Source organism: Humulus lupulus, chromosome 9, assembly GCF_963169125.1.
Source record: "Humulus lupulus chromosome 9, drHumLupu1.1, whole genome shotgun sequence".
Classification (NCBI taxonomy): Eukaryota; Viridiplantae; Streptophyta; class Magnoliopsida; order Rosales; family Cannabaceae; genus Humulus; species Humulus lupulus.
Genome location: NC_084801.1, coordinates 29,904,685 through 29,917,065, shown reverse-complemented (window position 1 = coordinate 29,917,065; position 12,381 = coordinate 29,904,685). Strand labels below are relative to the sequence as shown.

Here is a 12,381-nt window from a genome sequence, read left to right as displayed (position 1 = left end):
CAGCCATGGGGGTTGGTGGAATTTGAAATTCAAAGGGGTATCTCAAACTCTATAAATAGGAGCCTAATGCTCACTTGTAAGACACACCATTTTTTCATCCACAAAGCACTTGGCTGAAAAATACACCAAAAGGCTTGATAATTCCAGAGAGCTATTTCCTAGAGAGATCCCTTAGTGCTTAGAGAATAGGGGGAAATAAGCTTTTGGACAAAGGTCTTGAACCTTGTTCAAGTTGGTGATCCCCACTACTCTACACTTTGGTTGTGTGAGAGTTTGTTTGTGTTTTTCATTCTTGTGTTCTTCTTATTTACTTGTATTGTTATAGTATTGAGTTTGTAATCTTCTTCTTCTACATCTTTATATTTACTTGTATTTTGAGCAATTGAGTTGTAATACTTATTTAATCAATATTATCTTGTCCATTGTATTTTTGCATAGAGTTGTATTTGGTTTTTCCATAATTCCATTGAGCAATAATTATATATTCTCTAACAATCAAAAGCTTAATTTTCCTTTTCAATGGAAGGAGAAACCATGGAGATCATATGAGGATCCAACTTTGAAAAGATGGTAAGATAAGGTAATGCTCTTCTTTGGTTTTCTTAGAAGATCTAATGGTTTTCTTATAGTGATAAAATGAGAAGAAGAAAAGTTTATAAATGAGATTCATTGTTTTCTAATCTCCTTTGTTTTTTAGTGGTTAGATTAGAAGATAATATAATATCTTGAGTTTTTGTTATATGTGATTAACATGTAAATAATCTAGTAGATTATTGGGTAGTATGCTAGCATGTCATAGAACTTATTTTGTGTTAATGAGAAATTATTAAAATGACAACTATGAGTTTTTTATATGACATCTATAAATATATTGATTTTGTGAATCAATAGAAATGTGAAATCATATGTGTATGATATTTTTAATTCATGTTTTCATATTAATAAAGAGCCATATTAGTATGATATTAGTCATGTATGTTGACAACTATGTGAAATCATAATCATGCAAACATTTGTGAGATGTTAATATGTTTTATCCTATATTGATGATAATTATCATGATTATTATGTTATGCCATATAATATGATTATTAAGGTGATAATAATGTAAATATGATTATCATTGCAATGTGATGAGTTACCATTTATTTGGTAAATAAAGAGAATTATTTTAGAAATTAAACTTCTCATTTAAGTGTTGACCATCTCATTTTTATGAGATAAGAAAAGATGAACCTAAGGGGGTTACATTTTTTAATGGTTGTGTCTTGCCATTGCAAGGAAAATGAATCAAAGTGGATTAAAAAATTGTGGGATGACATATTGACTCAATAGAGTTATAATCTATAGTGTGGTCAAATAAAATATATTTGAGAATTATTTAGTGATAATAATTCTTAAATATTCAATGAGGAGACATTTTCAAAATTGGAGAAGCAATTTTGAATCTTTACACCAATGATGAATTAAAGAGAACTTTATTCATTTTGGTAAAAGATGGTGATATGTTTAAATTAATCTCAATGAGGAGATAATTTTAAACAAAAGAAATCAAAGTGTTTAAATAAATCAATGAGGGTTTATTTTCTTTGATTTAAAGTGTTTTAAAATTGACATCTTCATTTTGATTTTGATGAGAAAACAATGGATGTCAAATTGGTGTTTTCAAAAGAATCTCAAAGACTCTTAAGAAATACCCAAAAGTTGTTTAAGTGATTTTGAGATTATTTAGACAACTAAAATTGAAAATTTGTGATTATTTGTTTGAGAAATTCTCACATTACATTTGTGTTCACATTTTTATTTTGTGAAATATATAAAAGAAAGCAACCAAGTGAAAGTTACTTTCAAATAAGTGTGCCTTGCTTTAGCAAATAAATGAATCAAGATAAACATTGAGGTTTTTTATCTTGATCTATTGATTGTTTATCATGAAGCTTAAGGACTCATGATGAACTTTGAGAATCATAGGTCTAGATTTATCTTGGAGGATAAATGACTTATTAGAAATGAAGAGATTTCTATTTTAAAGTAATGTTTTATTATCATTATGTGAGAAATGTGGGGGTGATGCTCCAAAGTTAATCAATTTATTTTGTTGTTAATCAATTGATTAATTTGGTCATCCTATCAAATATGTGATTTGGAATTCCACATTCTAAATCACATTGGCTATATGTGTATATAATGAACAAATCTAGACATGTTTGGTGTCTAAAGTCATTGTTTGTAATATTTTGATTCAAGAAGGAATCAATTTAAACATAAAGGAGAATTATAGAAACAAAGAGGTTTCCTGAATTAATATTCAAGGAAAATGTTTATCTTGGATATAAAACTATAAAAATAGTGGGGGTGTTGACTATGGTCAAAATCACCATTTTAAAGGGGTAACTATTTTAATCAAACTATGGCTAGCAACAAAGTTTGAATAAAATAATGAGAGTGTCTAAGTATGCATACATGAGAAAAGAAATGATTCAAATGGAATCATTTCTATATCTCAAGGGGTGGGACTTAGACTCCCGAAAGAGATTCACGGTTGATGGTAACCTATCTTAATACTAGTAACCAAACTAGTATTAGGTTCAATAGGTAATAACAAGTCAATCAAGTGAATAGATAGTAGTACTCAAATTTTGTCCCATCTGAGATATGAGTACTAGTGTGTTACCAAAAAGAGGGTTAAAGCCGAAAGGTTTTTTAATAGAACTCAGTCTTGAAAAGACAAGTATTTTAGGGTAACAAAATACTGTAAGAGTTCTACCTATATAGACCTAGGGGTGGTGCCGCCCCTCATGAGAATCGGGAGTCATTCTCAAGAAAAGTCTATGAATGGAATGTGCACATGGCCATTAACGGTGCAAAAGCGAGACATTGAGGTCTCAAGTGAACACAGCAAAGGTGTGTGTGTTATCACCGGTTTGTTATCAAGGGATAGTGGTTCAATGCTTCGGCAACCAAAATTTCAACAAACTTTGTGATAATTACACTAAGGTAAAATTCAAGTCGAAAGACATTTTACTTTATGCACCAATGCAAAGGTTTCTATAGAGAGTGATTATTTAATCAAGTGGGGGAATATTATATTTTAATATAATGTTTGATTGATTAAATAAGTGTTACAAAAAGTGATTATTTAATCTAGTGGGGGAATGTTATATTATTTCATATAATATAATATTAGATTAAATAATGTGACAAAATGTGATTTGTCACACCTTGTAACATATTATTGAGAGTCACAAAATTGGACACATGTGTGTGTCCAAATGTGACATATTTTGGAGTTACAAAATCAGTTACAAATTTGTAACTCCCAAATATTACCCAATAATGTGTATATTATATGTTACACATTTGAGATTGGATTTCATAAAGCCATATGAGAAATGGCTGATAGAGATGTGATTTTAACTCCCATATTGTGTATGGAAGTTACAAAATCAAGTGGGAATAAATTGGAACGTTTTGGAAAAAACTCAAAAAATTGGTTGCTGAAACTGACCAAGGGCCGCGGCACTAGTGGCTGACAGATTCATACTAAGTCGGTTTTTATCCAATTTTGAACGTTTCTAACAGCCAAGTAACTCCCAAATCTCTATTTTAATTCCATAAAACACCCAATTTATCATTGGTAACAGCCATGGGGGTTGGTGGAATTTGAAATTCAAAGGGGTATCTCAAACTCTATAAATAGGAGCCTAATGCTCACTTGTAAGACACACCATTTTTTCATCCACAAAGCACTTGGCTGAAAAATACACCAAAAGGCTTGATAATTCCAGAGAGCTATTTCCTAGAGAGATCCCTTAGTGCTTAGAGAATAGGGGGAAATAAACTTTTGGACAAAGGTCTTGAACCTTGTTCAAGTTGGTGATCCCCACTACTCTACACTTTGGTTGTGTGAGAGTTTGTTTGTGTTTTTCATTCTTGTGTTCTTCTTATTTACTTGTATTGTTATAGTATTGAGTTTGTAATCTTCTTCTTCTACATCTTTATATTTACTTGTATTTTGAGCAATTGAGTTGTAATACTTATTTAATCAATATTATCTTGTCCATTGTATTTTTGCATAGAGTTGTATTTGTTTTTTCCATAATTCCATTGAGTAATAATTATATATTTTCTAACAGTTATTTGATATGTGTTTTTGTTATGCATCTTCTGTCAATATTTTGGATTTTTTTTTGGGTCATATGCAGGTTTTTAAATTTTGGGGTAGTTAAAAATATAAGTGTTGTGCTGCCGATTTTTTTTAAACTTAGAAAAATTAATTATTATCTTCAAGTATAATGTAAAAATTAATTACTTAAGCAAATTAAATTAAACAAATAGATATATAATTAAGTAAAATAATTAAATAAATCAAATATAATTAAGTAAAATACAACTATAATAAAATTGTTATTAAATAATTAAATAAATTTGAGGAATAATTAAAAATAATTACAAAATGCATTAATATATAATTAAATAAATTAAAAAGTATATTTTTAAATAATTAATATTTAATTAAATAATGAATAAATAAAACCAAAAATTAATTAAATGATTTACAAAAAAATATAATGGCATAAGACATAATCGAACGATTCTTCAATAATACGTCATAATTTGTTGTTTTGAAAATAAGAGATCGTAATACATCATAAATATTTATTTTGGCAAAAGATATGATATTATTATCAGTTAGTGATAATTTGTTCTCTTAATAATAAAGTTGAAGATGGCGACCGACAGAAGCTGGATGAGTGCTAGGAATCATTGGTCTCTGGAGTATAGAAATGGTGTTTATGAGTTCATCGAGGTCGCTCAAAATGTGGTGATTGATTAGGGTTTGACTCGTTATCCGTGCAAGAAATATGGGAATGTTAAGTTCGAGCCTATAAATGCAATTTTGATGCATTTATTCAATAATGGCATAATACAGTCCTACAAAGTGTGGCATTACCATGGAGAGGCGTTGCCGCCGCCACCAGATGTGGTACGAGCTCATGATAAAGATGAGATAGCATATCCTGGAGGATGTTTACGCTGAAGATGACACTCCTGCTAGAAACTATAATGATCCTCCCCAAGATGATGTTCAACATCACGACAAGTATGACAATTTATTCAAGGATATGTCAAGTGAACTGTACCCGGGTTGTAGAAAGTATTCCGCGTTGAACTTCTTCGTGAAGCTGATGCATCTGAAAGTTATTAACAAGTGCAGCAACCATTACTTTGATGGTTTGCTAGAATTGTTAGTCGATGTTATGCCTGATGGAATAATTTTACCTAAATCCAACTATGAGGCGAAGGCAAAGTTGTGGAGTATTGGATTGAGATATGAGTCCATCGTTGCTTGCAAGCATGACTGTGCACTGTTTTGGAAGGAGAATGCAAATTTGGAATTCTATCCAGTTTGTGGTGAGTGTTGCTGGCTAGATAATCGTAGGAATAGGAAGAAAGTGGTTCATAAGGTAATGATGTACTTTCCGTTGACGCCTAGAGTGAAAAGGTTGTACAGTTCAAGATATACTACAGAGGCTATGAGATGGCACTATTCAAAAAGGCCAAAGGAAGATTGTGTAATGAGGCACCCCGCTGACAGTAAGGCGTGGAAGCACCTTGATGAGTTGTACCCATCCTTCGCAGCCGAACCTTGAAATGTTAGGCTTGGGTTGGCTATAGATCGTTTCAATCCTTTTGGGAACATGAGCAACTCTTACAACATGTGGCCTGTGATACTTATCCTATACAACTTGCCGCCATGGAAGTGCATGAAACCAAAGTCGTTAATGTTGTCTATTCTAATTCCAGGTCCTTCTTCACCTGGACAAGACATTGATGTCTATATGAGACCTCTGCTTGATGAGTTGAAGGAGTTATGGGTGAATGGTGTCGAAACACGAGATGCATACAATAGTACCTTACTCAATATGCGTGCAACAACTATGGATCACTAACGACTATCCATCTAATGCTATGATGTCTGGGTGGAGCACAAAAGGGTACAAGGCGTGCCCCACTATAATGAAGAAATTCCTCTGTAGGGATTAGAAGTAAAATTGCATACATTGGCCATAGAAGGTTTCATGATATGGATCATGAATGGAGGTGTAAACGAGCACTATTCGACGGTAACAAGGAACTTAGGCCACCACCAAAAGATTACTCCGGTGATGATGTGTTGAAGCAATTAGAGAATTTGCAGATTAGACAACCTGGGAAACACTACAACAATTTTTTTCAAATATTACATTAAAATATAACATAATTTTAGAAGTGCTATTGATAGGAGACACGGACAAAAAAAGACACGGGAAAAAAAAATTTAGGCGGCAAATGAAACACTTTTTGCCGCCTGAAATTGACAAAAGAGAAGCAAATGAAAAAAAAAACTTATCCCTAATCTCTCAGTGCATCTCTACCAGCATGCCTCTCTCTCTCTCAAATCCCTAATCTCTATTCTCTCAAATCCCTAATCTCTACTAGCGTGCCTCTCTCTCTCTCAAATCCTCTCTCGCAAATCCCTAATCTCTACCAGCGTGCCTCTCTCTCTCTCAAATCCCTAATCTCTACCAGTCTTTCTCTCATTGCATTCAGTCTCAAATCCCTAATCCCTAATCTCTCAGTGCATTCAGTCTTTCTCTCATTCGCTCTCCCTTGCTCTTTCTCTCATTCGCTCTCTTACATTCTCTCGGCTTTCTAACCCTCGCGCCGTTGAACCACACCACAACCACACCCCTGCTGAAGCCTCCCTCACGCCGGTACTCACACAACTGAAGCACACCACGACCAAGCCTGTGCTGTAGTCGTTGAGTCTCTCGTCCCCCCCTCTTTGTTTATCTCTCCCGCTGGCTTTGAGCAAGAACTGGAGACCTCTATTTGTCTCTGTGAGGTAAAATTTGTTTTTTTTTTTTTCAGATTTCAATTTAATATCAAAATACCATTTTGAATATTATCAATATATATATATATATATATATGCTTGTGTTTGAATTATTTCTAAAATCCCGACTTTCATATATATAGGCTCGTTTGTCTCTCCAGAGAGCTGTGTTTGTGAGAACTAGTTTTGTAACCAAGTAATTTTAGTTGTGTTCTCTGAATTTCTCTGTTATTTTTCATTTCTGCTTTCATGCTACTTCTTTTGTGTTAAATCTAAGTGTTTTAAATCATGGATTTGGAGTAGTTAATCCTCACAGTGTGCCTTACAGTTTAGTTGTTGGGGCCTGTGGGAAATTTTTCATGTTCTGTAAGTCACAGTGTGCCTTAGAGTTTAGTTGCTTTTCCTTAGTTTGAATGCCTCCATGCACGACTAATATGAAGGGTTAGGTAAGGTATATACTTATTCAAACTACTGGATAGATTGAGATTCTTGACTCACTTTGGAATTAATTCACCGAAAGTAAATGACACTTTTAGGTAAATGAAGAGTGATTTTAAAATCAATTAATTAATAAATTTATTAACCATATAACTATTGAGTATTCTCTTGCCGGCAACACTTAGTCAATACTTTACTATTTTGTTAGTGTCTTTAGTTCTGTTAGTATTACTGTTTGGTTTGTCAATATAGACTCTTCCTGTAACTGATTGTAGTTAGTCTCTACCATGGTTAGAATTGCTTGTGTTGGTCTTTTTGTAGTTACCTCTCCTTTAGTCCTTTTTGCTGTATTTTTTTTTGTTGTATGAAGTTAGGATTGTCTAGATTTGATTTATGCATGTTCTATTATCTGATTTTATTAAGCTTTTGTTATAAGTGTGATCTGAAGCTCTACTCTCTTAAAGTTAAACTATGATTATTTGCATATCAGTTTTTGCAATTGTATTTCATTTGCATATTTTAGGTTCTTGATCACAGAAGTGAAAAGAAATGAAATTAGATTTAAATTTTGCATGTGTTTGTAAATTTGTTCTTCTATTTTATTACTTATTTTTTTGCCTGAAATACTATGTTTTGCACACTACCTTTATCTCTTTTTTTGTAATGATGAAATGGAGATCATTGGAACTTGTCTAATTGAGGATACAACCAAATTAGATTGTGAGAATTTGGCCATTTGATAATTGAAAATTCGCTTCCATATGCAGGCAATTTATAAAATTATTGAAACCTGTCGTTCTCATTTGATAATGCCAAAGTGCTTATCTCCAATTACTCAAGATGGTATGTACTCAACTCAGTTTTTTTGAGTTTTTTATTTTGTTTCTTAGCCATTGAGTTGATATAATATATGGCTTCATTGTTTTCTAGTGTCTTGCTTGACCTTTTATTTTCTTGAGTTCTTTTATTTAAGAGTTACTATAAGCACTTATCAATGTTTTGGTAAAAGATGAAAGTATCTTTAGAATGGGTCCATTATTTAGAGTTGATCATTTATGCGCTAATTTCATCTAATATAAATACTCAACTGATTGCTTTTTGACACAGTGGTAATATAATATTTTGTATTGATTGCTTCAATGCTTTTAGCAAGGTCTTAATGAGATATTAAAATGCATAAAGCAACATTCAATGTTGGAAGTTTCTTTGATTAATATTCAGGTTCAAGGTATTTGAGCTTTCTTACATGGGTTTCTTTATTTATGTATATATTAATCAACTAATGCCTTAAGGTCTTTCTAAGGAGTTGGAAAGAGCAACAATAGAAATAGAAAACTAATTCAGAATACAGAGCATAAAAAACAACCAGATGCACATAAAACAGAAAGGAAAAAATGGCAACAGGTCTTCACACGTGATTATATTTTATCTAATTTACTTTGGAGTTTTATCTTCATATATAGCTATTTGTTAATTTGTTTATTAATTCTTCTATTAACTTTCATTCAATTTTTGGTGTCTTATTTATAGGTTAGGAAATCAATCAAAGAGACTACCTTAATTCTCTCTAATGATGATGTTGATGGTGGCAGGGCTTGGCAAGGCGAGGTGTAGGCTCGATGGTACGTATCTCTTCTAACCAGTGATCAAGCTTGGCATTTTTTTAAGGTTCAACCTGTTGGCATAATCCTTTTTGTTGCTATCATGACTACACAAAGGCATGATTCTATAGCTTGATTTCTTATAAGTTTTCACCATGTCATTTTAGCTTGTGATGAGTATTTCCATCTGTTATGGTGTATTCAATATTTTCATCTGTTTTCTGTTAATTTTGTTTGCTTGTAGGGTCTACTTTTGTTTACAAAAAGTAACTTTTTTTCTTTGGTTGTCTTTCCAAATATAAATTCCCATTAGGACATTGCATATCATATAAAGGCAGATGCATAGAACTTGTAAAGAGCATTTACTATGAATTAAATGTGGTGCGATTATTATTTGGCTGTTATGCTAGTCACTTGTCCCTCCTTAGTGACTCTCATTGTCTATTTTGCCATTTCTGTCCTATTTTTTCCTTAAGTTTTCTTAGTTCTGTTTCTGCTCTGATGTTGTTCTATTTTGATGTATTTATTTCATGTATAGGTATTATATATATACAAGGTTATATGTACATCTCTTTGTGTCTCCAGATTTAGTTCTTTCCCTCTCACCCACGATCTCATTCTCTCTCTTTCTTTCTCTGTTGTTGCAGATGTTAGCATGGAGGTGGGACTGTGGGGATGGTGTTGTAACAGCGGGGACTTCAATGTGACTAGGGTATCGTTGCTGTGAAGAAAATGGTTTATTTTGATTACATCCCCACTTATCTAAAAGGGTAATGACGATTTTTTATTCTTAGGCATCATCTTTGATTATTTTTTAAAATAATTATTATATATTGTTTCTGTTTTAGGGATTTATGCAATTTTTAATATGAATTATTGATGATGTTTCTATTAACTTTATGTTTTGTTTGTTTGAGGTTTTTGGATTACTAAATTTGGTGGCTTTGAGGTTTGTGGATATGCTGCTAGCTTTGGGTATTCTGTTTTTTATATTGGTTTTAGATTTAGAGTTTTTGTGTTTTATGTTTCTGTATATAGTTTCTGATAGTGGTGTGCTATGCAGCCTAGTTTTGTTTTCTAGTTTTTCTTCTCCTGTATCATTGGCTTAGTAATATAATCCATTTTGTATTCTTTGGTTTGAGACACTATAAGCATAAAAAATAAAGTAATCAGATTGAGTTTTTTTGTTCTTTAGAATGAGTGGTTTGCTTGATTGGAGAGTAATAGATGGCACGTGAGGTAGAAAGCCCCTCTGTTTTGACTCGATCCTCATTTCAGATGCCCATTCCTCTCTTCTCGACCTCGTTCGGTATTGAAAATTACCAAGTTTTAATATATATATTGGCTCTCTTTATAAACTCAGTATGTTTTGAATTTGCGTATGAGTTTTTATGAAGCTTGAATCTGTGTTTTCCTTTCTATTTGAATTGGAAAATAATTTTAAGCATGGCAAGCAACTTTGTTTAAAAATGTACTACTACATGGCAATAAACATCTCAAATGAAAAGATTAGTACTGCAATTTTACTTTGGATGTGTTTTGGATGCTTCTGAATGGTATTATAAGAGTGTGATTTGGACATCAAATGAATCAATTGGTGTTTTATGGCTGGACACTATATAACTATCTGATTTATTGGTTTTTGCATGCACATACACAAACTTTACTAGGCTTAGTGCTGAAGTTATTGAACACCTTTGTAGATTTAAATTTCTCATTCTATGTAAATCTTTGCAGACTCACATTACTTTTTCAAAGTTTGTTGTATATTTTTTCTAACATTGTGCTGCCACGTTTGCTATATTCAGATTTAACTTGCTGTATTTTTTTTTTTTTTTGATATTGTGTTTCCATGATGTTGATATTGGTATTCTAATTGAGGATATAATTTGTCTTAAAGAAGATTCTTTGTTGTTGTGGTGAGGTTTAGATTTTTGTTTGCTTGAGTTTCTTATAAATGTTTTATCTCATTTCTCTATTTTGATTTGGTCTAAAGAAATTATGGGTTCTATATCCGCTTTTACCATTTATCTTATTTGGAGACAATTATTCTGATCTAGATACAAGTTGTATTGTATATATGTATTAAGAACCTTGTAACTTGTGTTCAAAACTGGGGTTTTAATATGTTACGACTTTGGAGTATGATTAATGATATATTTTGAAGATGTTTTTTTAAAATTTGTGGGCTAGTTGGTATTTTGAGGATAAGGGTGAGATATTTATGTGTTTGAATCTGTTTGAACTGTGTTTTATGATCAATTCCCTCCAAATTTTTGTCAGGATCATAAATTGGTTTGTTTTAGTTTAGTTCATAGTGTGCCTTTTGCCTATTTTCTATTGTTTTGTTAGCTCAGTTCATAGACTACCTTGTCTCCTTATTTCCTTACCAATGTTGTGTTAGTTCAATTCATAGACTACCTTTTGTCTGCTGCCTATTTTCAGTTATTATATAATCCAACTTCGATTTGAACTCAAGGATGAAAATAGATACCTTTGGAATCCTGAGAAATTAGTGGAAGATAATGAGTTTTGTATCTACTTTGATACACTATTACTCTAGCATTAGAATGAATGACTTTCCTTATGTTTATTTATTATTTTCTCCTCTAAAACTATAGAAGAAGAACACATATAACATCTGTATTCTTTTAGGAGACTTTGAAGTTTAACCCAACTTTATTTACCCCTTGTGATAAGAAGTGGTTTCACTTATGCATATTTCTGATTTCCCCTTTGAAAAATAAGGAAAATTCTCTTCTTCTGTTTTGAAATAGTTTATGTTGTACCATTTTTTTTGGATGCTTTCTTTGCTGAAATGGGTTTAAAAGAATTATGTGTCTGAGGCCTATGTGTTGTAGTTAGTGTAATTGCATAGCCAACTTATAAAGTTGTAATGAGGTTATTAACTTTCTTTCTTTTTGTACTCTTTTAGTTTACTATTAACTCTAAGTTTAAGCATTAATTATTTAAACTCTTGTGTAGCTAAGCAAATCAACCTCACAACAAAGACAAGTGCACAATGGAATGGATGATGAATTGGAGGGTGGAGCAAGCTTCATGGTTTACTTTTTGTTCTGTTTTTTACTTTTGAAGCAAAGGATGTGCAAGACTATAGAATTTTATTATGTATGCTTTCAAACTCAAGTTAGAACTAAGAACTTTTGAAGTGGACAGTGTCATGTTTGGAAGTAGTTCGTCTTCAAATGTAAAAATACTCATTGTTTATCATATATATTGAATATTTTAGATTTTTTTTATCTATTTAATATTACACTTGTGATCAATTGTGATTTTTTTAATCAAAATACAATAATAAAAACTTTTTACAACAATTAAAAATGCATACTACAAAATAACAAAATGTTATTACTGAGAGAATTTACAATAATTATGGTTGTTTTGTATAGTATATTAAAATTGAGACAAAAAAGTTATTATTTATATAATAGAATGAACTAA

General features: G+C 31.7%; 1 long non-coding RNA gene across 1 annotated transcript; it reads left to right on the top strand.

Moving 5' to 3' along the window:
* The first annotated feature begins 9,649 nt into the window (after positions 1-9,649).
* On the top strand, positions 9,650-12,177 carry LOC133802490 (uncharacterized). The gene is made up of 2 exons (XR_009877360.1): positions 9,650-9,689; positions 11,905-12,177. It is a non-coding gene; the product is annotated as an uncharacterized LOC133802490 (long non-coding RNA).
* Positions 12,178-12,381: the final 204 nt, after the last annotated feature.